The sequence below is a fragment of the Saimiri boliviensis genome, chromosome 13 (genome assembly GCF_048565385.1).
Source record: "Saimiri boliviensis isolate mSaiBol1 chromosome 13, mSaiBol1.pri, whole genome shotgun sequence".
NCBI lineage: Eukaryota > Metazoa > Chordata > Mammalia > Primates > Cebidae > Saimiri > Saimiri boliviensis.
Window position 1 is genome coordinate 12,122,616 of NC_133461.1, and position 27,313 is coordinate 12,149,928.

At 35.4% G+C, this 27,313-nt stretch overlaps 1 protein-coding gene across 2 annotated transcripts in view; it reads left to right on the plus strand.

Annotated features, from left to right (window-relative positions):
• Positions 1 to 12,485, plus strand: part of DSEL (dermatan sulfate epimerase like) — a 138,548-nt gene extending 126,063 nt beyond the window's left edge. For both annotated transcript variants that reach the window (XR_012513064.1, XR_012513065.1), the window contains one exon: positions 9,703 to 12,485. The gene's annotated coding sequence lies outside the window, so the exon portion shown is untranslated. The remainder of the gene's footprint in view (positions 1 to 9,702) is intronic.
• Positions 12,486 to 27,313: the final 14,828 nt, after the last annotated feature.

Sequence of the window (27,313 nt, forward strand, 5' to 3'; positions counted from 1 at the left end):
CAACATCCCAAAATTAATGGGAAAGAACAAAAGCACTACTAAGTGAAATCTTCATTAAAATGGAAGAAATGTCACAAACCACTTGACTTTACACCTCAAGGAACTGGAAAAAGAAACACAAACTTTGAAACTAGCAGAGGGAGGAAATAATTAGAATTCCAGCAGAAATACATAAAATATAGAACAGAAAAAACAATTTTAAAAAATCAAAGCAATGAGTAGTTTCTTTTCTACAAAGATCAATAAATTTGTTAAAACTTTAGCTAGATAATTAAGAAAAAAGATTCAAATGAACAAAATCAGAAGTGAATGAGGAGACACTGAATTCATAGAAATTAAAAGAACTGTAAGAAACAACTATGAACTCAAGACTTAAAAATAAGACCTAAAGCTATACAACCCTAAAAGAAAACAGAAGAAAACTTTACAACATTGGTTTTGGCAGTGCTTTTTTGGATATGAAACGATGTAAAACACCAACACCAGTATATATATATATATATATATATATATATATATATAGAGAGAGAGAGAGAGAGAGAGAGAGAGAGAGAGAGAGAGAGAAACAGGTAACAAAAGTAAAAATAGGCAAGTGGAATTTACATCAAATTACAAAACTTCTGCACAGCAAAGGATATAATTTGAAGAGTAAAAAGGTAACCTATAGAATGTGGGAACATATTTGCCAACCATATATCTTATAAAGAATTAATATAAAAATGAGGAACTCTTACAACATGATACAAGACAAAGAAACAATCTGATGAAAAAAAAAATGGACAAAGGACTTGAACAAACCTTTTTCAAAAGATGGCATACAAATGTCCAGTAAGTATGTGAAGAAATGTTCCACATCATTAATCATTAGGGAAATTAAAAGTAAAGTCACAGTGAAGTATTAACACTTATTAGGATGGCTATTATCAACAGCAGCAACAAAACAATGTGCTGGAGAGCATGTGGAGAAATTGGAAGCTTTGTGCACTCACGGTGGAAATGTAAATGTTACAGCTGCTACAGAAAACAGTATGGAAGCCTCTTAAAAATTACAAAACCACTTGATCTAGGAATCCAGCATCTGGGTATACAGTGAATAAAACTGAAATCAGGATTTTGAAGATATATTTGTACTTCATTTTTATGGTAGCATAATTCATAATAGCCAAGAGGTAGAAACAACATTAAGGTGCATCAGTGGCTCAATGGAAAAAGAAAATGTGGCATGTACATAAAGTAAACTATTACTCAGCAATAAAAAGAAGGAATTCCTAGCAAATATGACAACATAAATGAACCTTGATGATATGCAAAATGAAATAAGCCAGTTACAGAAGGACAAATACTGCATGATTCCGCTTACGTGATGTATGCAAATAGGCAAACTCATAGAAACGTAAGAGAGAATAATTTTTGCTTGGGGTGGTGGCGGGGAATGAGGAGTTGCTGTTCACTAGATATAGAATTTCAGTCATGTAAAATGAAAAAAGTTCCAGAAATCTTCTATATAACATTGTGCTTATAATTAACAATACTGTATAGTTAAAAACTGAAGAGGCTTTTTTTCATGCTGTGTGCTTTTTGCCACAATGGAAAAGTAAAAAGAATATGCAATTTGATTAATGCCAATGCTGTGTTCTATGGGCAAAATCCATTTCATTTTTCTTCAAAGAATATTTTAACTCTTTTGATGCTTTCAAGGGCATTGTGTGTATTGCATTTTGCTTTCAATATTATTTAGTGAAAGCAATGGTTTTCCTCAAAATTTAAAAGTAAATATTTAAAAATATATTTCTTATATAATTTATATATTTGAAAATATCATTAATAATTTCTAAACAAACTTAGCATGCAGCCTCTAAATAATTGTTCATATGTACATACATGTGCACACTGGGGAGAGAGAAAGGGACCTAGTAACACTAACCTTAATGACCCATTGTGAGTTGACATTGGTTTCAAATTTTTCTTTTCTAAATCTACTTGCAGTATATAGGGAAATTTCAGTGAAACTGAAAATACTTGTATCATTGTTGAATAAAGTAAACTTTGTACATTTTCAAGGCAGATATACGCTTCTTCATTTATGCTCAAACTTAAATAATGCCCAATAAAAGTAATATAGGATGACATAAATTTTAAAATATCTTCTATTGCAATTTGTTAGGATTAGGATTCACAGCTATGTCATTATCATTTTCATGCACTCTCAAATAAGTATTGCCTGTGTTCAGGTTTGTAAGAAGTGTTTTTAAATGTGATAATCCTCTGCAGTTATTGTCTTTGGATATACCCTTAAAATATTTTCAATTATAAATATTTTGGCATCTGTAAACCCCTTAATAAGACAAGAGCTATTATTTATGTTTCATGGTTTACAGCCATGTGTTTAAAATAGTTGCTTAATATTTAGCATTTCATAACTTGCTCGAAGTAATTTTATTCATCACTTTTTTAATTATTTGTTTTATGTTTCTTCCCATAATACATCACATATTTTTGTTGTTGTTCCCAGAGTTTATCATCTTTGTAAATGATATGCCATATTTTTCTTATGTATTGATAATTTTTTTAAATTACCGTATCATGCTCATCAAATTTCTTGGACAACTCTCTCAGCACTAGATATTTTTTAAGCAAAAACTAAAATATGCATATCATGCATTTGACAACAAAATAGCAATTTTTCTTATTAAATACTGTTTTTATAACTGACAGTTATATTTTTCCAACAAGTTTTCAGTTTGAATGCTTAACACTATTGTTGAGGTTCATTTCATTTTCTTCATTGTTAATATGAATATATGATAAGTAAGGCTGAGCTTTGCAGCTAACCTCATTCTTCATTTGATATTTTTTCATCTCCAAGGCATAAGCAATATAGACAAAATGCATAACCTTTTAAGTTAGTAGTCACAATTCAGTTTTTTTGTACCACTGAGAATAATTTGTGTGTTATAAACTCCTATTCCTACTTGTATTGATTTTTATTCTTGAATACAACCAAATCAAATTTCAATTATTTTTCTCAACTGTTATCACACTGGCTTGAAAATTAGTACACCTACGTAAGCAAGCAGGATGTCTACTTTTTCCCTTGTGTGATTCTGTAACTAAAATGGGCAAATACCCTGGAGTTACATAGGTCAAACAGAAAGCCAGCCAATATTCATAACAGATAGTAAAGAAAAATTCTAATTAGCATATGAATGCTATTGATGTCACTATTTCTGATTATTATAAGCAATTGCCAGAAAAGCTTATTCTCCATACTTGAATAGAGGCATCTATTCTACTCTACAGAAATAGTTGATTGGTTCAAATTCATGCACAATTATATTGTCACCTGCAAGAACAAGTGTCTAAATTCCTTCAGAATTAATTTCAGTCAAGTGTGTTTTTATTTAAATTGGCAATATCTCTTCTGCCTATTCCATACAGACCAGTCCCCCTGAGCCATCAGCCACTCTAAGAGTGCTATTATTTCACATTTCTATTTTTCCTATTTCTAATTTAGGGTGCACTATTTTATCAAGAGTGTTACCTTGCTAGTATTCTGGAGGAAAAAAAAACTATTATGTTTATTGCATTACTGTGGCACTGGAACTTCTTGCAAAAAAGAAAAATAAACAAAAATATAAGAAAATGAAGGAAAAATAATTGATGCTTTAAATAGAAAGATCAGGGAGAAGAATACTATGTCAGGAACACTGCACAAAACCGTGGTTTGCGAGGTTCGCCAGTTGTAACTAATGTAATACTCTGGTGGGGGAAGTTGGTAATGGGAGAGATTGTGCACTTGTGGGGCAAAAATTGTATGGAAAATGTCTATGCCTATCTTTCAGTTTTTCTGTCATCCAAAAACTTCTCTAAAAATAAAGTCTATTTTTACAAAAATAAAGTTTTGAAGGTGGATTAAAAAAAAGAAACGATAACTTGAAGGAATGAGTCAACAAGTTAAATGTTATCAATTTCTGTCTTAATCCATTTCTACAGGCCTTGTATCCAAATATTTTTCTGCTGGGAGTAAAGTGACCTGGGATTTTCCTGCTGAAAAGTGACCAGATGACTCATCTTTCCTTTATTACCTGCACCGAAAAGGGGCAGAGAATCAATACTGTTACATTACCTGTTGCATTCATATGCTCCACACGCCCGCTCAGGAAGAAGTGTACAAAACAAACCTCAATATAATCATACCTGGTTTTTTTCCTCTTAATTATTTTCTGACCTAGAAAAACATTCTTATTTGATTATATATAGTATCACATAGTTATGTTACTCCTACTTCAGAATATTCCATTTCATTTATTAAGACTCTATTAACAATTTGAATATATATTTTATTTGGGGATAATTTTTTCTCTAAGAGAGTACAGTCTCCTAGGTGATGTTGGGTGACACAAACCACCTTTAGTGCTCAGTTTGATAAAAGCTAGGTGTAATGTCAATTGGTAGGAGACGGCTCCACATGTGTCTTTAGAGACCAAGCTCCTTTCAACTCATGGTTTTGCTTTCTAGGGCATCAGAGTACTCCATTTGGTTCCCTGTATATGGCCAGAGAGAGAAATAAGAGACAGAATGGAGAGGGCACTTTTTCTTTTCCTTAAGTGCCTTGGCTTGGAGATGAGACAGTTCACTTCCACTCATATCGCCTTGATGATAATTGTTTACTTGACCCAACTAAATGTAAGGGAGCCTGGAAAGGTGGTCTAGCAGTGCATCAAGAGACGGCAGAGCACTGAACGTGAATGCAGTTGTGGTGTCTGTCACAAATTTTCTTTTCATAAAACAACTGAAAACTAAATAACCAGACAACACACCAATCCACATGTTAGTTCTCCACCTAGAAGAAAGCTAATCACTCTCATCACAATGAAAATCTTATTAAGAAAAAGATAAGAAACAATAACAGTAAAATATCTGGTGCTGCAACTTCTTGCAAAACAGAAGAATAAGTGAAACAAGAGCTAAAGCAAAGGAAAGGGGCAAAAATAAAATACCTGCACACCCAGTAATCTCATTCTTGTCCTGCACATGTCATGAAGAATAAAGGAAGGATAACTTTCTAAGGTCCTATGCTTACCCTCTTACTCCTCTAATTTATCTGTATATTATTCAATTCATTCCTTGACCATTCATTAGCTTGACTTATCTTAGCAGTTCTGTGCTTACATCGGTGTCTTAATTACTAGGGTTTTCTGAACTTCTTGATATATTTCTTTGCAACAACTTGTCAAATTTTACAAGAAACCCCATTTTAACATAAAATCCTTTAAGTTTGTTGTTTGATTTAGAGAGAATTGATGATATCATCCAGTCAATAGCCACAAAATATTTATTTGGGTCCTGTTTTAAGAATTTCAATAATATTTTTGAATTCTCTTTATAAACACTGTTTGTGTGTTTTATTAGATTTATTCTGAGGGATATTGGAGTTTTTTGTTATTTGGCTAAAATTTTAATTTTTCTACCAGTGTTAATCACCAGCACAACACTGATACATTATGCTGGTGCATCACTATAAATTTGTTCATTGTTGGATACCATTTTATTTAAATAGTTCTAAAAGGCTTTTGCATTTCCTTCATTTTTACAATGTACATGACCAATAATCTAAGAATCAAAATGTTGGTTAGTTCTACATACATCTTAGGGTTTCTTTTTTCTTGTTTGTGTTTGTTTTCCCAAGGACCACTATAAAATTTTGAATATCAGTAACATTTTTGGTATGATTGACTTTAAAGATAATGCTCTAAATGTTTTTCTAGTAAGTATAATGTTTTATGTAGATTTTCCCCCCAGTATGCTTGTATTAGTCCATTTTCATGCTGCTGATAAAGACACACCTGAAACTGGGAAGAAAAAGAGATTTAATAAACTTACAGTTCCACATGGCTGGTAAGGCCTCACAGTCATAGTGGAAAGCAAGAAGGACCAAGTAAGGTCTTACATGGATGACAGCATGCAGAAAGAGAGTTTGTGCAAGGGAACTCCCCTTTTTTAAAACCATCAGATCTCATGAGACTTATTCATTATCACAATAAAAGCATGAGAAAAACCTGCCCCCATAATCGTTACCTTCCACTAGGTCCCCCCAACAACATGTGGGAATTCAAGATGAGATTTGGGTGAGGACACAGCCGAACCATATTAATACTCTATCAGGTTAAAAAATTTCTTCCTTTCTATTTTCTGGGGAGGATCCAAGATGTCTGAATAGGAAGAGCTCCAGAGTGCACTTCCCAGCAAGAACGATGCCGAGGGTGAGTGCTCACCACATTTCCAAACAAATTTGCATTGCTCACAGACCAGGAGATTCCTGGGCAGAAAAGCACCATGAGCTTTCAGCGGTTTCAGCTGGTGCTGAGTTGGCACACAGAAACTCAACAAATCTGGGCAGCCATTTCAACTGGCACCAGGAACACCTGGAAGACAGAGCTGCCCGTTCTACTGAAAGGGAGGGGGCAGAGACAGGGAGCCAGGTGATCTGGCTTGGCATGTACCAACCCCACAAAACAAGCAATCTGAAACACTCTGGATTGAGATTTTTGCAGCAAGTGCAGCTGGTCCAAGGACGGTTCAGCTCAGTTGGGGGGAAGGTCGACCACCACTACTGAGACAATCTGCTAGTACCGCAGCAGTTCACACAGCAGCTTGGAAGAACCTGTGGCAGCTCAGCAACACCTCTGCTGGAAGACTGTGACTAGACTACTCTGTGGGGCAGGGCATCCATGAAAAAAGGCAGCAGCATGACAGGAACTTATAAGTAAAGCCAGCCTTCCTAGACAGAGCACCTGGAAAAAGAGGTGGTTATGAGTTCTGCTGCAGCAGACTTAAAAGTATCTGCCCAGCAGCTCCACACAGAGCAACGGAGCTCCCAGCACAGCACTTGAGCTCCTGTAAGGGACAGACTGTCTCTTCAAGTAGTTCCCTGACCCCCATATAACCAAAGAGACACCTCATAAAGGAGAGCTCAGGCCAACATCTGGCAGGTCTATAAACGTAATCTGCCACATAAACAGAACCAAAGATAAAAACCACATGATTATCTCAATAGATGCAGAGAAGGCCTTTGACAAAATTCAATAGCCCTTTGTGCTAAAACCTCTCAATAAACTAGGAATTGAAGGAACATATCTCAAAAGAATAAAAGCTATTTATGACAAACCTACAGTCAATATCATACTGAATGGGCAAAGACTGGAAGCATTTCCTTTGAAATCTGGCACCAGACAAGGATGCCCTCTCTTACCACTCCTATTCAGTATAGTATTGGAAGTTCTAGCCAGAGCAATTAGGCAAGGAAAAAAAAAGGAGGAAATTCAATTAGGAAAAGAGGAAGTCAAATTGTCTCTATTTGCAGATGATGTGATTGTATATTTAGAAGGCCCCATCGTCTCAGTTCAAAGTCTCCTGAAAGTGATAAGCAACTTCAGCAAAGTCTCAGGATTCAAAATCAATGTGCAAAAATCACAAGCATTCCTATACACCAATAACAGACTTCAAGAGAGCCAAATCAAGAATGAGCCGCCATTCACAACTGCTACAAACAGAATAAAATCCTAGGAACACAACAAACAAAGAATGTAAAGGACCTCATCAAGGAGAACTATAAACCACTGCTCAACGAAATAAGTGAGGACACAAACAGATGGAGAAACATTCCATGCTCATGGTTAGGAAGAATCAATATTGTGAAAATGGCCATACTGCCCCAAGTAATTTATAGATTGAATGCTATCCCCATCAAGCTACCAATGACCTTCTTTACAGAACTAGAAAACAACCACCTTAAACTTCATATGGAACCAAAAGAGAGCCCACATAGCCAAGTCAATTCTAAGCAAAAAAAGCAAAGCTGGAGGCATCAAACTACCTGACTTCAAACTATACTACAAATCTACAATAATCAAAGCAGCATGGTACTGGTACCAAAACAGATATATAGACCAATGGAACAGAACAGAGGCCCTCGGGGCAATGCCACACATCCACAACCATCTGATCTTTGACAAACCTGACAAAAACAAGCAATGGGAAAAGGATTCTCTGTTTAATAAATGGTGTTGGGAAAACTGGCTAAAGGTGTGCCGAAAGCAGAAGCTGGACCCCTTCCTGACACCATACACTAAAATTAACTCCAGGTGGATTAAAGACTTAAACATACGACCTAACACCATAAAAACTCTAGAAGAAAACTTAGGCAAAAGCATTTAGGACATAGTCATAGGCAAGGACTTCATTACTAAAACACCAAAAGCATTGACAACAAAAGCCAAAATAGACAAATGGGACCTAATTAAACTCCAGAGCTTCTGTACAGCAAAAGAAATAATCATTAGAGTGAACTGGCAACCAACAGAATGGGAAAAAATTTTTGCAATCTACCCATCTGAGAAAGGGCTAATATCCAGAATCTACAAAGAACCAAAACAGATTTGCAAGAAAAAAGCAAACAAACCCATCCAACAGTGGGAAAAGGATATGAACAGACATTTTTCAAAAGAAGACATATATGAGGCCAACAAACAGGAAAAAAAATGCTTATCATCACTGGTCATTAAAGAAATGCAAAGCAAAACCTGCAAAGCAAAACCACATTGAGATACCACCTCACACCAGTTAGAATGGCGATCATTTAAAAATCTGGAGATGACAGATGCTGGAGAGGATGTGGAGAAATAGGAACACTTTTACACTGTTGGTGGGAGTGTAAACTAGTTCAAACATTGTGGAAGACAGTGTTGCACTTCCTCAAGGACATAGAAATAGAAATTCCATTTGTCCCAGCAATCCCATTACTGGGTATATACCCAAAGGATTATAAATCATTCTGTTATAAAGATACATGCAGATATGTATGTTCATAGCAGCACTGTTAACAATAGCAACTGTTAACCAACCCAAATGCCCATCCATGATAGACTGGACAAAGAAAATGTGGCATGTATACACCATGGAATACTATGCAGCCATAAAAATGACGAATTTGTGTCCTTTGTAAGGACGTGGGTGAATCTGGAAACCATAAATTCTTAGCCTGCTGACACAAGAACAGAAAACACTGCATGTTCTCACTCATAGGCGAGTGATGGACAGTGAGAACACATGGACACAGGGAGGAGAGCATCACGCTCTGGGGTCTGTTGGAGGGTCAGGGATGAACAGCTGGGGAGTGGGGAAGTCAGGGAGGGATAATACGGGGGAGAAATGCCAGATGTAGGTGACGGGGGGATGGAGGCAGCAAACCACATTGCCATGTGTGTACCTATGCAAGAATCCTGCATGATCTGCACATGTGCCCCAGAACCTAAAGTACAATAAAAAAAATTTCTTCCTTTCTTAGTTTGCTAAGAACCTGCAGCATTAATGAATGGTGACATTTAGTGCTTATTTTAATATGCAGCCATTGTAATAATCAAAGATGTATTTTCTCTAATCTGTTAATGTGTTCTAATACTTTCAAGTCTTTTCTTAAATCAATTTCATATAAGGTAATTACTGATATATGTTTGTATTTATATGTATTATCTTGCTATTTTTAAATTTTTTGTTTTTAGCTTTTGACTCGAACTTCTCTCTTAGTTTATTATTCACAATTCTTGTTTTTATTTTAGAGTAATTGCCATAGGGATTATAGTACATATTTTTCGTCTGTTACAATATGTTTTGAATTAAAATTAGACCATTTTCCATATATAGGAGGTCCTCAAATAACGTCATGTTGTTCAACATAGTTATGATGCTGATGAGAAAAAAAAAAAAAATCAACTTTCTCCAGGGGCCACTGTCTGTTGGAGTTAAAATTCTCCCCATGTCTGCATGTCATCCAGGTAATGGTTTCCTCCTACATCCCACGGATGTGCACATGTAGGCGAACTGGTGTGTTTTTACTGACCCAGTAGGAGTGACTGTGGCTGTGCATGGGAGTTGTGCCCTGTTGTGGAATGGTGTCCTGTCCAGCCTTGGTGGCCTTGCATCCTGAGCTACCTGAGTAGATTCCAGCCACCTGCAACCCTAAAATGGAATTTACTGGGAAAATAATGATCCTGCTTGTTTTTTTATTAATCTTTCTTAGATGTATGCATAGCTTACATTTATTTTAGTGATTAGTATTAGAAGTGTTTTTGTCTTTATTTAGAAGTTTGGTAATGTATTTGTGACTAGTAATATGCTGTAGAAACTTAATTCTTATTTTTATTCATTAACCTACAGTAAAATTGGTTTCATTAAACATTGTTTTGCTTAAAACTGCAGTTTCCAGAAATCTATCAATGGAGCTGAATGAAACTTACAATGTATAAGAATCTTACTACAGTATATTCCATTTATCTAAAAAATATTTATTTTTACTTTAAAAAGTAAATTACCTAAAGAAATGAAAAACAGAGTTTAATATTTTATATTTATCCCCAAATTTATTATTTCTGAAACTATGCAGATATTTAGCATTATTTGAAGTAAACTGCTGCTGATGATTTATGCTTTTGCCTAATGTTTATCTGAAAATATCTTTGTGTAGTCTTCATTTCTGAAGGATTAAATAATATTTTCATAAATGTTGACAAGTTTTTGTTTTTAAGAACTTTAAGTATGACTTATTGTTTTCTGGCTTTCATTATTTTCTGTGGCAAATCAACGGGTATCCATTTTATTGCTCTTCTGTATGTAATGTGTCATTTTCTATATTGCTATTCTTAAGATTTTTTTTTTGTCATTGATTTTGACACATTTTACAATTGTAAAAGGGTAAATTTAATGAAAAGATATAAAACTCTAAATACGTCTGCAGCAAATAACAGAATTACAAAATGCATGAAAGCAAAACTGACAGAGCTGAATTTAAAAATAAACTCAGTTATAGTTGGAGATTCAGTTCTCCTTATTCAGTTATCAATAGCACAAGCAGATAGAAAATCCACAAATGGGGGCCAAGATGGCTGACTAGAAGCAGCTCGTGCACGTGGCTCTCACGGAGAGGGTGAGTAAATAAATATTCGCTCAAGTGCACCATCCAGGTGGACACAATGGGATTCAACAAGGAAACAGCTCGACCCACGGAGAACAGAGAGGAGTGAAACAGGAGGACTGTCCACCTGGGAATGGCATGGAGCTAGGGGAGGACCCCCAAACTGTGGGGAATCGGTGAGTGAGGGAGAGTCCCTGGGGACCCACACTTTCACCAGGAACCCTTGCAACTGTAGGCTCCGGAGCTCCCCTGTGATCCCGTCCCATCTGGGCCTCCAGACTGACAGGGAAGCTGTGGAGTGCGACCAGAGTTGCTGCTCAGGTACCTATGGAGTCAGGGAGGAGCCTTGGATCGCCCGGTGTCCCAGCATCACCGGCTGAAGCTCCGGGAATGGGGCTGAATCCACGGGGCTAAGAGCAATGGACCACAGGCCTCACTTCCGTGCACCTCACAGGATAAGGCCACTGCTCTGTGACCCTAGTGTAGCCCAGCCCTGCCTGGGAAGGAACTCCCTGGGAAGGAACTCCCAGGCCACTGTCTTTGAGCCCTCTCTGCTGTTGCCCTTAGCCTCTGGGGGATGTACGGTGGTTAAGAACTGGTACGGACCCCCAGCACAGCACAGCTGTTCCTCCGAAAAGCAACCAGGCTGTTTCTCATGCGGGTCCCCATCCCTACTTCTCACTGGGCAGAGCCTCCTGGCCTGGGGCTGCAGCACCATGACCCTGCCCCACCTGATCTTCAGTGGGAGGCGGCTGTGTCTTTCTCTGAGGAGGAAATCCCAGAGACAGCCCACCATTCCTCCACCATTGTAGCTGCAGGCGTGCCACCCTTATCCCTCAGGCTTGAGAAGGAACAGAGGGCCTGGCCGCAACACTAGAACCTCCAGCAGCCACCATAGGGAGAGGAGTCCAGTCCCACTTCCCTGCGACCCCTCACCCCAGACCCTTCACCAGGCAGAGCTCCTGGCTCCAAATTAAAGAACACCTGCCTCACCCCCAGCTGAACACATCTACTGAGAGTAGCTCTGTGTCTCTCTGGGCAGGAACTACCAGAGGCAACAAACAGCCCCTCTGCCACAGCCAGGCAGCTGTTCTGCCCTGCTGCCCTCTGTCTGGGGAAGGAGGAGCTGGGAGAAAGAGCCTAGCTGAGCTGGGGGCTCCACTCAGCCGTACGGCTTCCCTCCAACCCACCACTTAATGTGCCCATTGGCATCAGTTCTGCATCTCTGAGGTGGAGCTCCACACGCTGCAGCCACCCTACCCTGGGCTGACGGCACTGATTGATAATAGCTCTTTATCTCTCTGGGGTAGAGCCCCAGGAGACAGGCAAAGGCCGTCTGCCACAGCCACTGCCAAGGCCTTTCCCCATGCTGCCTCCGAGGGGGTGAGGGAACATAAAGCCTGAGCTTGCCCCAGAGCTGCAGCTTTCCAAGCTGAGGAAAGAATCCCAGAGCTTGAAGACTGTTTTTTCTAAGTCAGAAAGAAAAAAAAAAAAAAATTAAGAAGAACAAATGAAACCTTTGTGAAATATGGGATCATGTAAAGAGACCAAATCTGTGACTCATTGCCATCGCTGAAAGAGATAGGGGGGAATGCAGGCGACTTAGAAAACTTATTTCAGTAGGCCAGGCACGGTGGCTCAAGCCTGTAATCCCAGCACTTTGGGAGGCCGAGGCGGGTGGATCATGAGGTCAAGGGATCGAGACCATCCTGGTCAACATGGTGAAACCCCGTCTTTACTAAAAATATTAAAAATTAGCTGGGCATGGTGGCGCGTGCCTGTAATCCCAGCTACTCAGGAGGCTGAGGCAGGAGAATTGCCTGAACCCAGGAGGCGGAGGTTGCAGTGAGCCGAGATTGTGCCATTGCACTCCAGCCTGGGTAACAAGAGCGGAAACTCCGTCTCAAAAAAAAAAAAAAAAAAAAAAAAAAGAAAAGAAAACTTATTTCAGAATATCGTCATGAAAAAAGTCTCCCTTAACCTCACTAGAGAGACCCATATTCAAATTCAGGAAATGCAGAAAGCCCCTGAGAGATACTACCAAAGAATACCATACCTAAGACATATAATAGCAAGATGTTTCCAGCGTCAAAATGAAAGAAAAAAAAATATTGAAGTATGCTGGAGAAAAGGGACAGGACCACACCTATAAAGGGAACCCCATCAAGCTAACAGCAAACCATTCAGCAGAAAACCTACAAGCCAGAAGAGACTGGGGACCTGTATTCAGTATCCTTAAACAAAAGAATTTCCAGTGAAAAATTTAATCTCTAGCCAAACTAAGCTTCATATGTGGAGGAGAAATAGGATCCTTTCCAGACAAGCAAATGCTAAGGGAATTTGTAATCACTGAACCTTCCTTACAAGAGGTCCTGATTGGAGCACTATAAATGGAAAGGAAAGACCATTACCAGCCACTACAAAAACATACTTAAGTACACAACCTATAGACACTGTAAAGCAACCAAGCAAATGAGTCTGCATAATAACCAGCTAACAACATGATGACAGTACATATCAATATTAACCTTGAATATAAGCAGGCTGATGCCACAATTAAAAGTCACAGAGTGGCAGGCTACATCAAGAAACAAGACCCAATGGCATGCTGTCTGCAAAAACCATCTCACATGCAGTGACATCCATAGGCTTAAAGGGATGGAGAAAATGCTACCAAGCCAATGGAAAACAAATCAAGAGTTGCGATTTCAAATTCTGACAAAACAGACTTTAAATCAAGGAAGATAAAAAATGGCAAAGAAGGGCATTACATAATGGTAAAGTGTCCAATTCAGCAAGAATTCTAACTATTCTCAATATATACGCACTCAGCATAAGAGAACCCAGATTCGTAAAACAAATTCTTAGAGACCTACAAAAAGACTTCGATTTCTACATAGTAATAGTGGGAGTCTTCAACAACCCACTAACAGTATTAGGCAGACTATTAGGGCAGAAAATTAACAAAGATATTCGTGATATGAATAAACACTTGACCAAACGGGCCTAATAGAGATCTGTAGAACTCTCCACTCCAACACAACAGAATACACATTCTGCAGCATCACCACATGGCATGTACTCTAAAATTGACCACACAATTGGACATAAAATATCCTCTTCAGATTAAAAATAACTGAAATCATACCAACCTCATTCTTGGACCACAGTGCAATAAAAATAGAAGTCAATACTTTAAAAATACTCAACACCGTAAATGAGATGGAAATTGAAGTACCTGCCCTGAGTGACTTTCGAGAAAATAAGGAAAATAAGGCAGAAATCAAGAAATTCTTTGAAACTAGTGAGGACAAAACACAACATACCAGAATCTCTGAGACAAAATCAAGGAATTATTAAGAGGGAAGTTGATAGCACTAAACACCTACTTCAAAAAGTTAGAACTGTCTCAAGTTAACAGCCTAACAACACACGTACAGGAATGAGAGAAACAAGAGTAACCTCAAAGCTAGCAGAAGACAAAAAATAACCAAAATCAGAGCTGAACTGAAGGACATTGAGAAACAAAAAACCATACAAAGGTTGATCATTCCAAGAGTTGCTTTTTGAAAACATTAATAAAATAAACAGACCACTAGCTAATTCAAAAAAAGATAATGAAGATCCAAATAAACCCAACTAGAAGTGAGAAAGGGAACGTTAACACGGATCCCACAGATACATAAAAGACCCTCAGAGACCACCACAAACAATATGCACACAAACTATAAAACTAGAAAAAATGCATAAATTTCTAGGCACAAAGAGCCTGCCAAGACTGAATCAGGAAGAAACTGATTTCCTGAACAGTTCAATAATTAGTTCCAAAATTGAACCACTAATGAAAAGCTTATCAGCCAAAAGAAGCCCAGGACCAGATGGAATCCCAGTCCAATTCGATGAGATGTATGATGAAAAGCTGCTACCATTCCTATTGAAACCTTCCAGAAAATTGAAGAGGATGAATTCTTCCTTAACTCATTTTTTGAGGCCAGCATCATCCTGATACCAAAACCTGGCACAGACTCAATACAAAAAGAAAACTTCAGGCCAATATTCTTGATGAACATAGATGTAGAAATTCTCAACATGATACTAGCAAACCAAATCGAGTATCACATTAAAAAGCTATGATCAAGTAGGCTTTATCCTTCGGATGCAAGGTTGGTTCAACATATACAAATCAATAAATGTGATTCATCACATAGGCAGAACTAAAAAAAAAACACATATGCATCTGAATAGATACAGAAAAGCCTTTTGAAAATTCAACATGTCTTTGTGTTAAAAATTCTCTACTAACTAGGCATTGAAGGGATTCTTTTTTCCTGAACATACAGTTGCAAAATTATTTGACATTTTCATAAGTATATCTGGAAACAATATATTTATCAATGTTCATGACTTTTATGATGTAATACTATAATGTTATAATGTAATTTAGTAATTTATTCAATGAAAAACCAATATATTATACAATTTAAAGTAAACAACATACATATTTGTGTGGTTTATAAAGTATGCTTATGACTATAACTTTATTTAATAATACTAAATCCTTTGAATGTAATATCCTTATTCCAACTTAAAAAAATGTTACAGATAAGGATACTGATGGTAAGCAATATTATTTGTCCAAAAATCAATCAGCTGTTACATAATAGCTTCAAAACTAATTTTCTTCTCCTTCTATTAAAGAATGATGCATTTTTATTGACATATGAGAAAAATTTCTAAAACTGTATATGCATTTCTTGCAAGTCAGTAAGAATATTATTAACTGCATTATTCTTAGAGTTCAAAATTTATTAAAACAAAATATTTAAATCCTAACCTATTAAAAAATATTATGCTAAATGTAAATTTATATATCTGATTTAAAAGTAGTGAATAGCAAATATGTAATATTAGCATGTAATGATAATATATAGTGAATAGGTATCTTTTCAAAATATATATCTGTGGTATGAAATACTAACATTAGAAAAGAAAAATCACTTCTATTGAAAAATTCACTTCCTATAAAAAGATATGCTGTATTTATTTTCAAATACCCTTATACTTACATTTAAATGATTTCCAATTACATATCTTACATTAATTGAGACAATAAGGTCTTTCTTTACAGATGTTAAATTATCTACATTTTCTTAAGTAAAAATGTAATAAAAGAAGCCAAGCCTCAGAAACAGCAAACTAAAATGATTTTTGCTTGCTTTCTCCCCTAACTTTATAGCTGTAACCAGCAACTTCTACTTATTATTTGCAGTAACTTTTTCATGCTACAATAGAGGGACATTTTGCAAAGGCATCAAGGGCTGTGTGAATATTTGATATGTTGAAGACCTGGTCTGAAACCTTTTTGGTGGAAAATTCATTAGCAGTTGCTTAGCAACTGAGGTGTTTGGATGTACTGAGAATTGTTTGACATGTTTTCAGTGGAAAATACTTTCAAAATGAGTGAAAATTTGGGATTTGGGATTTGTCTGTAAAATTTGAAAAACATTAATTGTGCCTTATGAATAAAATATTACATTTGGAAGACATTTTGAAAGGAAGATTATTAGGACTGCATCTTTAAAAGAAACACAACCAAAGAAAGTAATTGTCAAATTAAAATAAGATGTACTTTTCTGCTTTTAAACCTCTGGAATCTAAATAAAATATCTCAAGTTATTTTTATAATGAATAATGCTTCAAAATTTATAATATATTTGGAAATATTTACTGGTTTAGCTAGCTGATGACAGTTATTTCATATAAAATTAATGACCAACTAAGAGGGAAGATCTTTCAGTAGATATTACATAAAAAGGAACTTTATTGTCAGGAAATAACATTGATTTAAAAAATATTTGTTACTTAAAGACATTATTATGAAAAACTACTGTGAGAATAGAAATGTAAAATTAAGACTCTCAACTTGGAAAAATGTAAGAAATATGGAAGTTCATTAAACATTATTGTTTAATTATTTATGTAATTGTGGTAAAAAATAGTTACTATTTTAAAACACACCTTTTTAAGATAATTAATTGTGATGTTACTAAGAAAAGTCAGATAGCAATTTATCCTCCTTTAAAACTTAAGAATTTTATATCTATTTAAATTCAGTGAAAACAATTATCAGAAACAATTAATGGCAATATAACCAGTAATCATTCTCATGTATTTTCCTTAGTGTTTATAATTGGCAAATTTTATGAACACAAACTAATGTATGGAAACCAATAGTATTCTTATATATAAACAATAACCACTTAGAGAAAATAATGTTAGTGATTCCATTTCTAACATCAATAAAGATTATTAAATACTTAGGAGTAAAATTTATGAGAAATGTACATAATGTATAGGAGGAAAACATTAAAACACCCCTAATAGGCAAAAGTAGAGTTGAACAGTTAGAAAATCATGCCTGGTTCTTGAACAGGAAAGTTTCACATGATTAATAGGTCATTTTCCCAAGTCAGTTTATTAATACTTAATATCATTCCAATAATCCATACCAACCAGGTTCAATAGGAGAACCAGAGTCAGTGAGAGATTTGATGTCTATGTTTATGAGTCTAAACTCATTGCTGAAAGTTCGTGCTTGGTTTTCCCCATTTCACAGTATTCTCTCTCTTTTGACTACCTGCTTTGCTGACTTCAGTCCCCAGCATAAATACAGAAGCATAATCTGCTAACACAGACTGTTTACTCCATTCTCACCATTGTATGAAGTGTAATCATTTGACAAGTCCCTTTTTATATCTCAGACATAGTGATTCTGCTCTTCTGATCAACCCTGATTGACACAGTCACAGAGAAAATGGAAAGAGCTCCTATTCATTAATTAATTTGAGATTAACATTGCTTTCAGTATTTCCAAGGTATGCCGATGTCGACAGGACACATTTGAATATTCCATGATAGCCATATTTTCCTTATGAATTTGTAAATTTAAACTGTATGCCTCTTATGGTGCAGATGGTAGTGATTTTTTTCCATATCAGTTTATTCATTTATCCAATTTGCATTTTGTCTGTCTTACGGGTTTGTACCTGAATTATAACTAATATCTTTCCAGTATTTCTCAAATAACATTTTTGTGATATAAAGTATTACTTAATTCATCATTACCTAGCAATCAGATTCTGAGTAGGAATTCCTAGAAAGATATAAAGCTGATATTTTCATATCTTTTATGAATTTCATTCTTTGGAATCAGTCTTTTTCCAGAATTTTAAAGCGGATAATCTAAAATTCATTTCTTTAATATTATCCTTAACAAATAAGAAATATGTAGCTCTAGATTATGCATAATAATGAGAGTTATAGTTACTGAAATCAAGATAATCCCTTAATATATGTTTATACATTATTGTATCATTCTAATGCTTAAAAGGGTAGAATAAGAAATCTTTTCACAACCAGAGACTGCTTTAAACTCTCCTGCTATCTTACGTTATTTAACAATCCACATAATTCCTCAAGCAGACATTGTTGTCCTTGCTGTACAGATGATTGAACTCAGGCTTAGAGAGAGTAGTAAATTGCCCAAGATGAGAAAGCTAATAGGTAGTAAGTTTGGCATTTGAGCCAAGGTCTGACTCTAACACATACTCTTAACCTCTTCAGTGTAAAGCCTTCTTATAAATGGATTTCAACCCTAACGCCAGTATACAATTCCTTTCACTCAAATAACTTCGGTAACATTCTTTGTTAGTCAACACCAATTGTTAGAAAATACTTTCATGTAAAATATGCTTTCCTATAACTTCTTCCTGAATTCCTTCGACTGCTCTCTGAAGTGACACCAAATCAACACTTCTGCTTACCCACATGTGGACATTCCTATATCTGTGGGGTTCATTATTGTCTCGCTTTTATAAATTTTTACTCCGTTCTATAAATTTTTACTCCCTTCACATGTTCATTTTCAGATGGGCAGCCTCCTAACTGTAGTTTGCCATTACTCTTCTTAGAAATGGAATGCCCATAGCTGAAAATAAATTGACAAAACTTCCAAGCATATTAGTAAGAAAAGTAGCAATAAACAAAAAACAATAATGTAATGCTCACCAGTTGTCCTTTGGCATTGAAACTGCCACTGTTTTAAACTGCACTAACCTGCTTGGAGATATTATTGGCATTACTCACTTGTGATCATCAGTGAGGCATGATTTCCCTGATACACTCATGAGAACCTGGTCCAGAGTGGATATGCACTAATTATTGTGTAATAACTGAGTATACATAAAACAAAAATTATTTCTGAAGAAACTTTTCATTAGAAGAGCTATATCCAATAGAATTTCATTTCCCATGGTTTGGAAGTCTTTCCTGTATGGACATCATGTGTTGGTTTGGGATTGTTATTTAGAGCTAAAGTAGTACTCTCTTTATCAAAATGACATCATATTGTCTTTTAATTATCTCAGAGTATAGCTCCAGGCACCATCACCCTTCCTCTTTTAAACACTCTATTTCTGGTATTTTTTATGTGGTTTCTGCTCAATTGTCTCTCAATGGATTTTCATAATCCTCAACATTTTTTCCCATAGCTCTGGAAAACTATCTATGAAATCATACCTAATAAACACATCAAAGCTTTGGAGTTACTCTTACCCCAACACCTGAATTTATCCTGGGCATTTGCTTGGTGAAGCCTAGTAAAGCCCGTGCAACTGCTATTGTCTGAAAGAGTGAGTCTAACGTGTTAAAATTGCTACACTTTAGTGTTCTGAGTGCATCCATGTGTTCCATGATATTCACAAGAGAGTAAATCATAAGATTCTTAGAAGGTGGAGAAAGCACTGCCTTCTGACTTACCTAACACATTTTTTTCATCACCCCTTTCTGAGATTATAAGGATCAGGAGAAACAGAGTCACTTCACAAACATATTAGTATAGTATTTTGGTGAGAACCTCCGAAGATTTTAAACTTTGAAAGTTCTTTTCACTTGGAAACAACCCAAATGTCCATTAATGATAGACTAGATAAAGACAATGTGGCACATATACACCATGAAATACTATGCAGCCATCAGATGAGTTTATGTCCTTTGCAGGGACATGGATAAAGCTGGAAACCAACATTCTAAGCAAACTAACACAAGAACAGAAAACCAAACACCACATGTTCTCACTCAGAAATAGGAGTTGAACAATGAGAACACATAGACACAGGGAGGGGAACGTCACACACCCAGGGCCTGTTGAGGGTTGCGGGGTTAGGGGAGGGATAGCATTAGGAGAAATACCTAATGTAGATGACGGGGTGACGGATGCAGCAAAGCACCGTGGCATGTGTATACTTCTGCAACAAACCTGCATTTTCTGCACATGTACCCAAGAATTTAAAGTATAATAAAAAATAAATAAAGAGAAAATCCTTTTCAAAGACAACCTTATGCTGAATTGTGAAATTGCTGTCATTACAATTCTTGACTCTTATAGGTCTTTCAATCATGTTTCAAACATTTATTCCACTCTCCCTGGCCACCCAAGGTGCCCTACAGAAGTTCTATATCTGACACACAGTTAATGCTTTAAATTCAAAACATCCCTTTATAACTTGTTCCTCATATTTGTTTTCCTCATGACTCTACTCCTTTCTTGGAATTTATAGCATTATTTAGAGGTAATGTTCCTGTGAAATCATGTCTAAAGCAGTTTTTGACTATGGTAAAGTCACCTTAATTTAAATTTAAAATTAATGGTGTTTTGATGTATGTATACATTGTGGAATCACAAAATAAAATTATACAGAGTAAATAAATACAATTTTATTTGCCAATTTAAAAAAAATAGCAAATGAATGGTGAAATGCTGGTTCTTGCAGGGAGATGATGGGTTTGTCCAGGATGCCAAAGTCTTAGAGTATTTCTCATGGCATCCTTTACAGATTCAAGCTCTACTCTATGCATACTTGATTTTGTTAGTGCTTTTATCTTAAAATGATTATTGATCACAATCATACTTTATTATTCCATAATTGCTGTTCTCTACATAATGAACCATAACTCACATGCCTTCTTGCAAGATAAATTCAATCTCTCACTTGAAGAGTGTACTATATTATTTTAACTTAAATTTATCCTTCTTTTTGCCTTTCTGCTTATACATGAGAGTCTGAGGATTAAAAACTTGGCTGTCCAGTGACACTCATCCATTTAAGGAGCAGTGATCAGATTGTTTAATGACACTCTTTGTTTCTAATTGCTTGTTGTTCCATACACTAATCAACCTTTGCCTGAAGACATTTTTCATGAACTCCCTTGGCTCACTATCTTTTCTTAGCTTTAGCTTTGGTTCCTGGCCTCAGGTTTTTCAGTCCATTACCTCCTGAAACTACTTGTGACTTGCCACTTTCTTTGTCCTTCAAAGTTTTATTCAACTTCAATAAATTTTTTTTAATATTCATTTGTTTGTAAGGTAGTATTTTTCTACAGCTCTGCAAGCTGTTTATGTTTTAAGCTATCTTACTAGAAAAGAGTAGAATAGTCAGAAAAAGCTTTAACATAAAAACATTCCAGTAAGCTAAGCAAAATTTGTTACTGGAGAAATAAAAAATATTTTATTATAAATTTAGTGTAGCCTAAGTGCACAATATTGTATTAGTCCATTCTCAGACTGCTATAAAGATACTACCTGAGACTGAGTAATTTATAAACAAAACAAAACAAAACAGATATAATTGACTCACAGTTCTGCATGGCTGGGGAGGTCTTAGGAAACTTACAGTTATGGCAGAAGGCAAAGGGAAAGCAGACACCTTCTTCACAAGGCGGCAGGAAAGAGAGAGAGAGAGAGAGAGAAAGAGAGAGAGAGAGAAAGAGAGAGAGAGAGAGAGAGCGCACCGGGGAACTGCCAAACATTTTTAAAAATAATCATATCTTGTGAGAACTCACTCACTATCAGGAGAACAGCATAATGGAAACCACTGGCATAATGCAATTGCTTCCCACTAGGTCCCTCTCTTGACATATGGTGATTACAATTTTACATGGAAACACAGAGCCAAACCTTATTAAATGTTTATAAAGTCTACAGTAGTGTACAATGAGGTCCTAGGCCTTCACAGTCACTCACCACTCACTGACACCCGAAGCAGCTTCCAGTCCGGCAATCTTCATTCATGGTAATGGCCCTATGCAAGTGTGCCATTTTTAAATTTTTTCATTCATACTTCTACTGTCATTTTTGTGGGTTTATGTATGTTTAAATACACAAATACTTACATTGTGTTGAAGTTACCTACAGCATTCAGTGGAGTAACATGCTGTACAGGTTTTCAGCCTAAGAGGAATAGGCTAGTTGTATAGTAGGCTACACCATCTAGGTTTGTGTAAGTATACTGTATGATGTCCATACAATAATGAAATTGCTTGAAGCCGGGCGCGGTGGCTCAAGCCTGTAATCCCAGCACTTTGGGAGGCCGAGGCAGGTGGATCACGAGGTCAAGAGATCGAGACCATCCTGGTCAACATGGTGAAACCCCATCTCTACCAAAAATACAAAAAATTAGCTGGGCATGGTGGCGCGTGCCTGTAATCCCAGCTACTCAGGAGGCTGAGGCAGGAGAATTGCCTGAACCCAGGAGGTGGAGGTTGCGGTGAGCCGAGATCACGCCATTGCACTCCAGCCTGGGTAACAAGAGTGAAACTACGTCTCAAAAATAATAATAATAATAATAATAATGAAATTGCTTGACGATGTATTTCTTAGACTGTATCCCATTCTTGAATTATGCATTATTGTATTTGTTTTGTTTTGCTTTATAACTTTGGAAACTAAACTGTGGTAAAGAATACAACCTCTAGGAATGTAGTTAAGTGGATTAAGAAACTTGACTAGAATGTTTCATAGTTGTCAGATATTTGGCTTTGTTGTTTTGTACATTATGTACCTCAATATCCACTTTGCTCATATAATTACACCTCCAATTAATTTTTAGAATATTTTCCTGTTATATATTTTATATATATATATATATATATATATATATATATATCCCAAATTAGAAAAGTTCATGAGGTCATATGATCAAAATTCCTCCAATTAATCACCAAATGATCTTGAACGTGACAAGGATGCCTACTTTTATCACTAGTATTCACCATATTACTAAATGATGCACAGAGTCAGAGCTTGTTGTTTTATTCACCATATTACTAAATGATGCACAGAGTCAGAGCTTGTTGTTTTCTGGCAGGTCAGGTATTTATACTAATTGAGGAAATGACACATTCTTGGGCTCTCTCTTATTCTATTCATTTACAGCTGCATCAGCCACATTCTGATGAGTCATACACATATGTATGTGTGTACATGCATATGTCCATGTATATATGTAATACTTATCTATATGTGCTTATAGGGTTTCTAAATGGGTTTTAATCCACACTTTTTTTTTTCAAAACATTGTAGAATTTTTTGATGTTGTCCAAAACATATTTAGAACTTTAGTATATAGCACTATTTAACTCCAGTTTGCAATGCCACTATGTGCTTGATGAAATATAAATATGTTTATAGCTGTACTTTTCGAAAACATGTTTATAAGCAAAGAAACATTTCTAGTCACAAAATTTTACCACTTTCAAGCATGGCAAACATGTTAAAATTTGCCCTCATTAAAATGTAGTAAGAATCATCTTTTACAAAATTTACTTCACACTTCCTACTTAACTATTATGGGTAGCAAACAGTTATAAAAATAAATTCTGAAAAAAAAAATCAGGTTATTCTGAGTGCCAGTTTTCAACTTGTTTCTAGTACTATTTGGCAAATTTTAAGATATATTCATAAAAATACCTTTTGAAAATTTAAGATATCTAACTAAAGACAAATGCCTAAATGTAATACAGGATTTTTTAAAACATGAAATAGAATTGTTTAGATAAAATTTTTTTTGGATAATTGGCATCCAAGTGATTTGTACTTGAGGATAGTAGTTTGCTGGTGGCTTAAAGTAGGGGAGAATGGGGATAAAAAGGCAATGAAGTTTCGCAAAAGAAGACAAAAGTTAATAAAATGAAATGGTACATATAAAATTGAAAGGACATATATAACTGAAGGGACATATACATAGAAAAGGCTATGACATCAGGAAATTTTTCATCTGAATTCTAAGATTCTTTACAATAAAACACTGTAAATTTCCTTTCTCCCTTCTAATTATTCTATAATAGTTTAAATATTTTTAAGGTGAATAAGTTTCTCAGTTTTACCTTTCGGGAAAGAAAATTCAAAAGTAATTCCACATGCTTCACATCTAGAAATAAAATGTATATATGAGAAACCATTTCTGATGTGCAGTAAATGGTTTATGAGTAAGGAGAATGAATACAGCTTGATTTCTCCTGGCTCAAAATAATATCTAAGGCTGACTTATAAAATAACTATTTTTGAAGTAAAAAATAATTAGGTACAGAATAAAAAAATGAAAAGAACTGTATTTCTGGAATTCATATATATATCCAAAATAACCTAAAATAAAATTCATCCTTGTGTGAATCAATAGTCAAATTTCAAAATTACCCCTGCTCTATAATAAGAATCTGTAACTAAACATTTTTTTGTGAAGCTGAAGTAAAATAGAAACACTTTTATGTTAATTCCACATTTTAAAAAGTGACTTAGTGGAGGTAGAAGAAAGGCCAAACCACAATAATATGAGAATCTCTAATTAGGCTGATTACCTGCCATATCTTCAGTGTCCTCTATAATAAACACTTTTGTTATGGAATTAATATAGTTTAAAAATTTTTTATCCTGACTTTTTCAAAACTCATTTTTATAATAATAAGAATTACTTAAGAGCAGAATTTGAATCTTTCATTCCAAATAAACTTCAGCACTAATTAAATGCACTAAAGGTGATTTACAATCTTCCTCTGGAAGTGACACTCTTCACTTCCACTCAAATGCCATTCACCTGAGCAAGTTTTGAGACAACCTTCCAAGAAAAGGGTAGAATAATCCTCCTAAGTGCACAATAATCTACCATATTGTCTTTGTTCTTTATTTATGTATTCTTTCCTTCCATTTTGCCACACACAACTTCCACTTGCTTTCTGATAATGTGGTCATAAAAAGTAATTTTTTTGAGAGCTTTTCAATTTAAAAGTGTCTTTATTCTAATACGTCAATAGGGATTTGGCTATATAATGTGGAAGTGAAATCATCTCCCCTCAGATTATAAAGGAATTTCTCTAATGGCTTCATGCTTCCATTGGTGTTCTTGTGTGGCAGCAAGTTATCTGATCCATAATTGTGATTTGTGTGTAGCATGAATTTTAATCTGGTAGCTTTTAAGATTTAGTCTTTATCTCAGGTCTCTTGAAATTTCAAAACACTGTACTTTCTCATGGATCTTTTTTCAACTCTTGTTTAATGTATGGGCTTGAAGAGTTCATGGAGGCCTCCAAATATCAGTCGCTGGTGTAGCTTTTCCCTCAGGCTGTTGACTTTCCACAGGGAATTCCGGAACCTTCTGTCAGCGTTCTTGGAGCTGAGGGTAACCTTGAGATTGGGGGGCTTTAATTCCTCAATTAGCCAATTTGAACTGCACAACTTTTAAGTTTGTTTTCAGTATTTTATTTCTATCTAGTGCTAAGTTATGATTCATGTTCCTGAATTTTGAGCCTCACTATTCACGTTTCTGAATAAAATAATTCTGCAATCTCCAGCATGGTTAAAGCAACTATAATTGCATAACTTAGCAGAATTTATTTATTTCCGGCAAAATTCTAGTAATTATATATGTATTTTATGTTTCTACATATTTCTTATATGGATTTTCAAAAAAATTTTCAATTTCAGCTTCATGGTATCCTACCTTAGAGGTGTATGTCACCGTTTATGTTTTTTCTGAGAATTGGTGACTTGAACAACCTTGCTGTGTCTCTTATCTACTTCTGTTCTTACAGGACTGCTCAAATGTCACTAGCGAGCTGAATCAGCAATCATTTATTCATTTCATTTTAATTTCCAAAATTTCTGGAGATTAATTTATTTTAATAATTACACATAATATTTTTATTATAATGTCATCTCAGTATACTTTTCTAATCATCTGTAATTAAATTTGTAAATATTTGTGAATCATGTAGTATAGGATCTGTTATGTTTTTCCCGTGAATAAATGATTATGTTAATACCATTTATCAGCTAACTTTTACTCAGTGATTTTACATACCTTATTTATCACATAGTTAACTTCTCTTTGTAGGTTTATTTATTTGTGCTTTTTCTTATTTCAATGTCACACCTTTTGAATACTATAGCTTATTAATATATTTTAATATCTGGCTAACCTCAAAACAATTTTTATTTACTGTTTCTAGAAAACTGTACTACATATCTACTACAATTTGGCCTCCAAATATCATAATTCTATGAAATTTGGCTCTAAGATCTAATTAAGTAAAACTTAATTATTTTTAAAAACCCTATATTTAGTAAAGCATTAGATGTCTTTTAAACTATTTTCTTCCTTCCCATTGATTCTTCTCATTCCTTTACACCACTGCTTGCCTAATCTCATTATTTATTTTATCTCTGTTAGTTATTGCCAGAAGATAAGTTCTATAGGACATTCTTCATCACCATGAATCTTATTTCCATGAACTCTCAAATGGTGCTTCATCAATGAGCTTCTCCTCGACCACTCTGTTTAAAACTGCAAGTCCTGAGATAGCATCCATCCTCCTTGTTTTATTTTTCTCAATTGCAGTTTTTTGTTTGTTTGTTTGTTTATTTGTCTTGCATTTGAAGCATGGGTTAATATGTTTATATTCTGTCTTACCCACTAAAATAAAAGCCTTAAAAGGACAGACACTTTGGCCAGCTTTAGACCCTGCACCTAAAAGGTATCTGGCTGATGGTGGATGCTTAACGCATGTAGGTTGAATAAATATCTCTATTTATGACTACATTAAAAAGGGTTCTACTATAATGGCACCTATTATTAATAATAAGGGCTCTGAATTTTTCCTCATTTTTACATGAGTTTTCTCTTTCTAATCAGTTTCCAGGTGTACAGACCTATATCATCAATTGCCTGGTGTTATCTCCCAGTTAGTCATGACCTAAAGCAAACATGACAAGCTTTCTTTCATTCTCATCAAACTAAATATTTCTTGAGAGTCCTCACTACATTTTTCTGGACCTCTTGAATCCACATTCTATCAAGACCCCTGACTATTGCTTTACTTGAAAGCTTCATCATCTTCTGTGTTATCTACTGTGTTGTCCTTCTAAATTTTCTTCACATCTGTTTTTCACCTTTGAAATCATTCTCCTGTTAGCAAGAGAACGTTTATGTCATAGCACTCATCTACTCACAACCC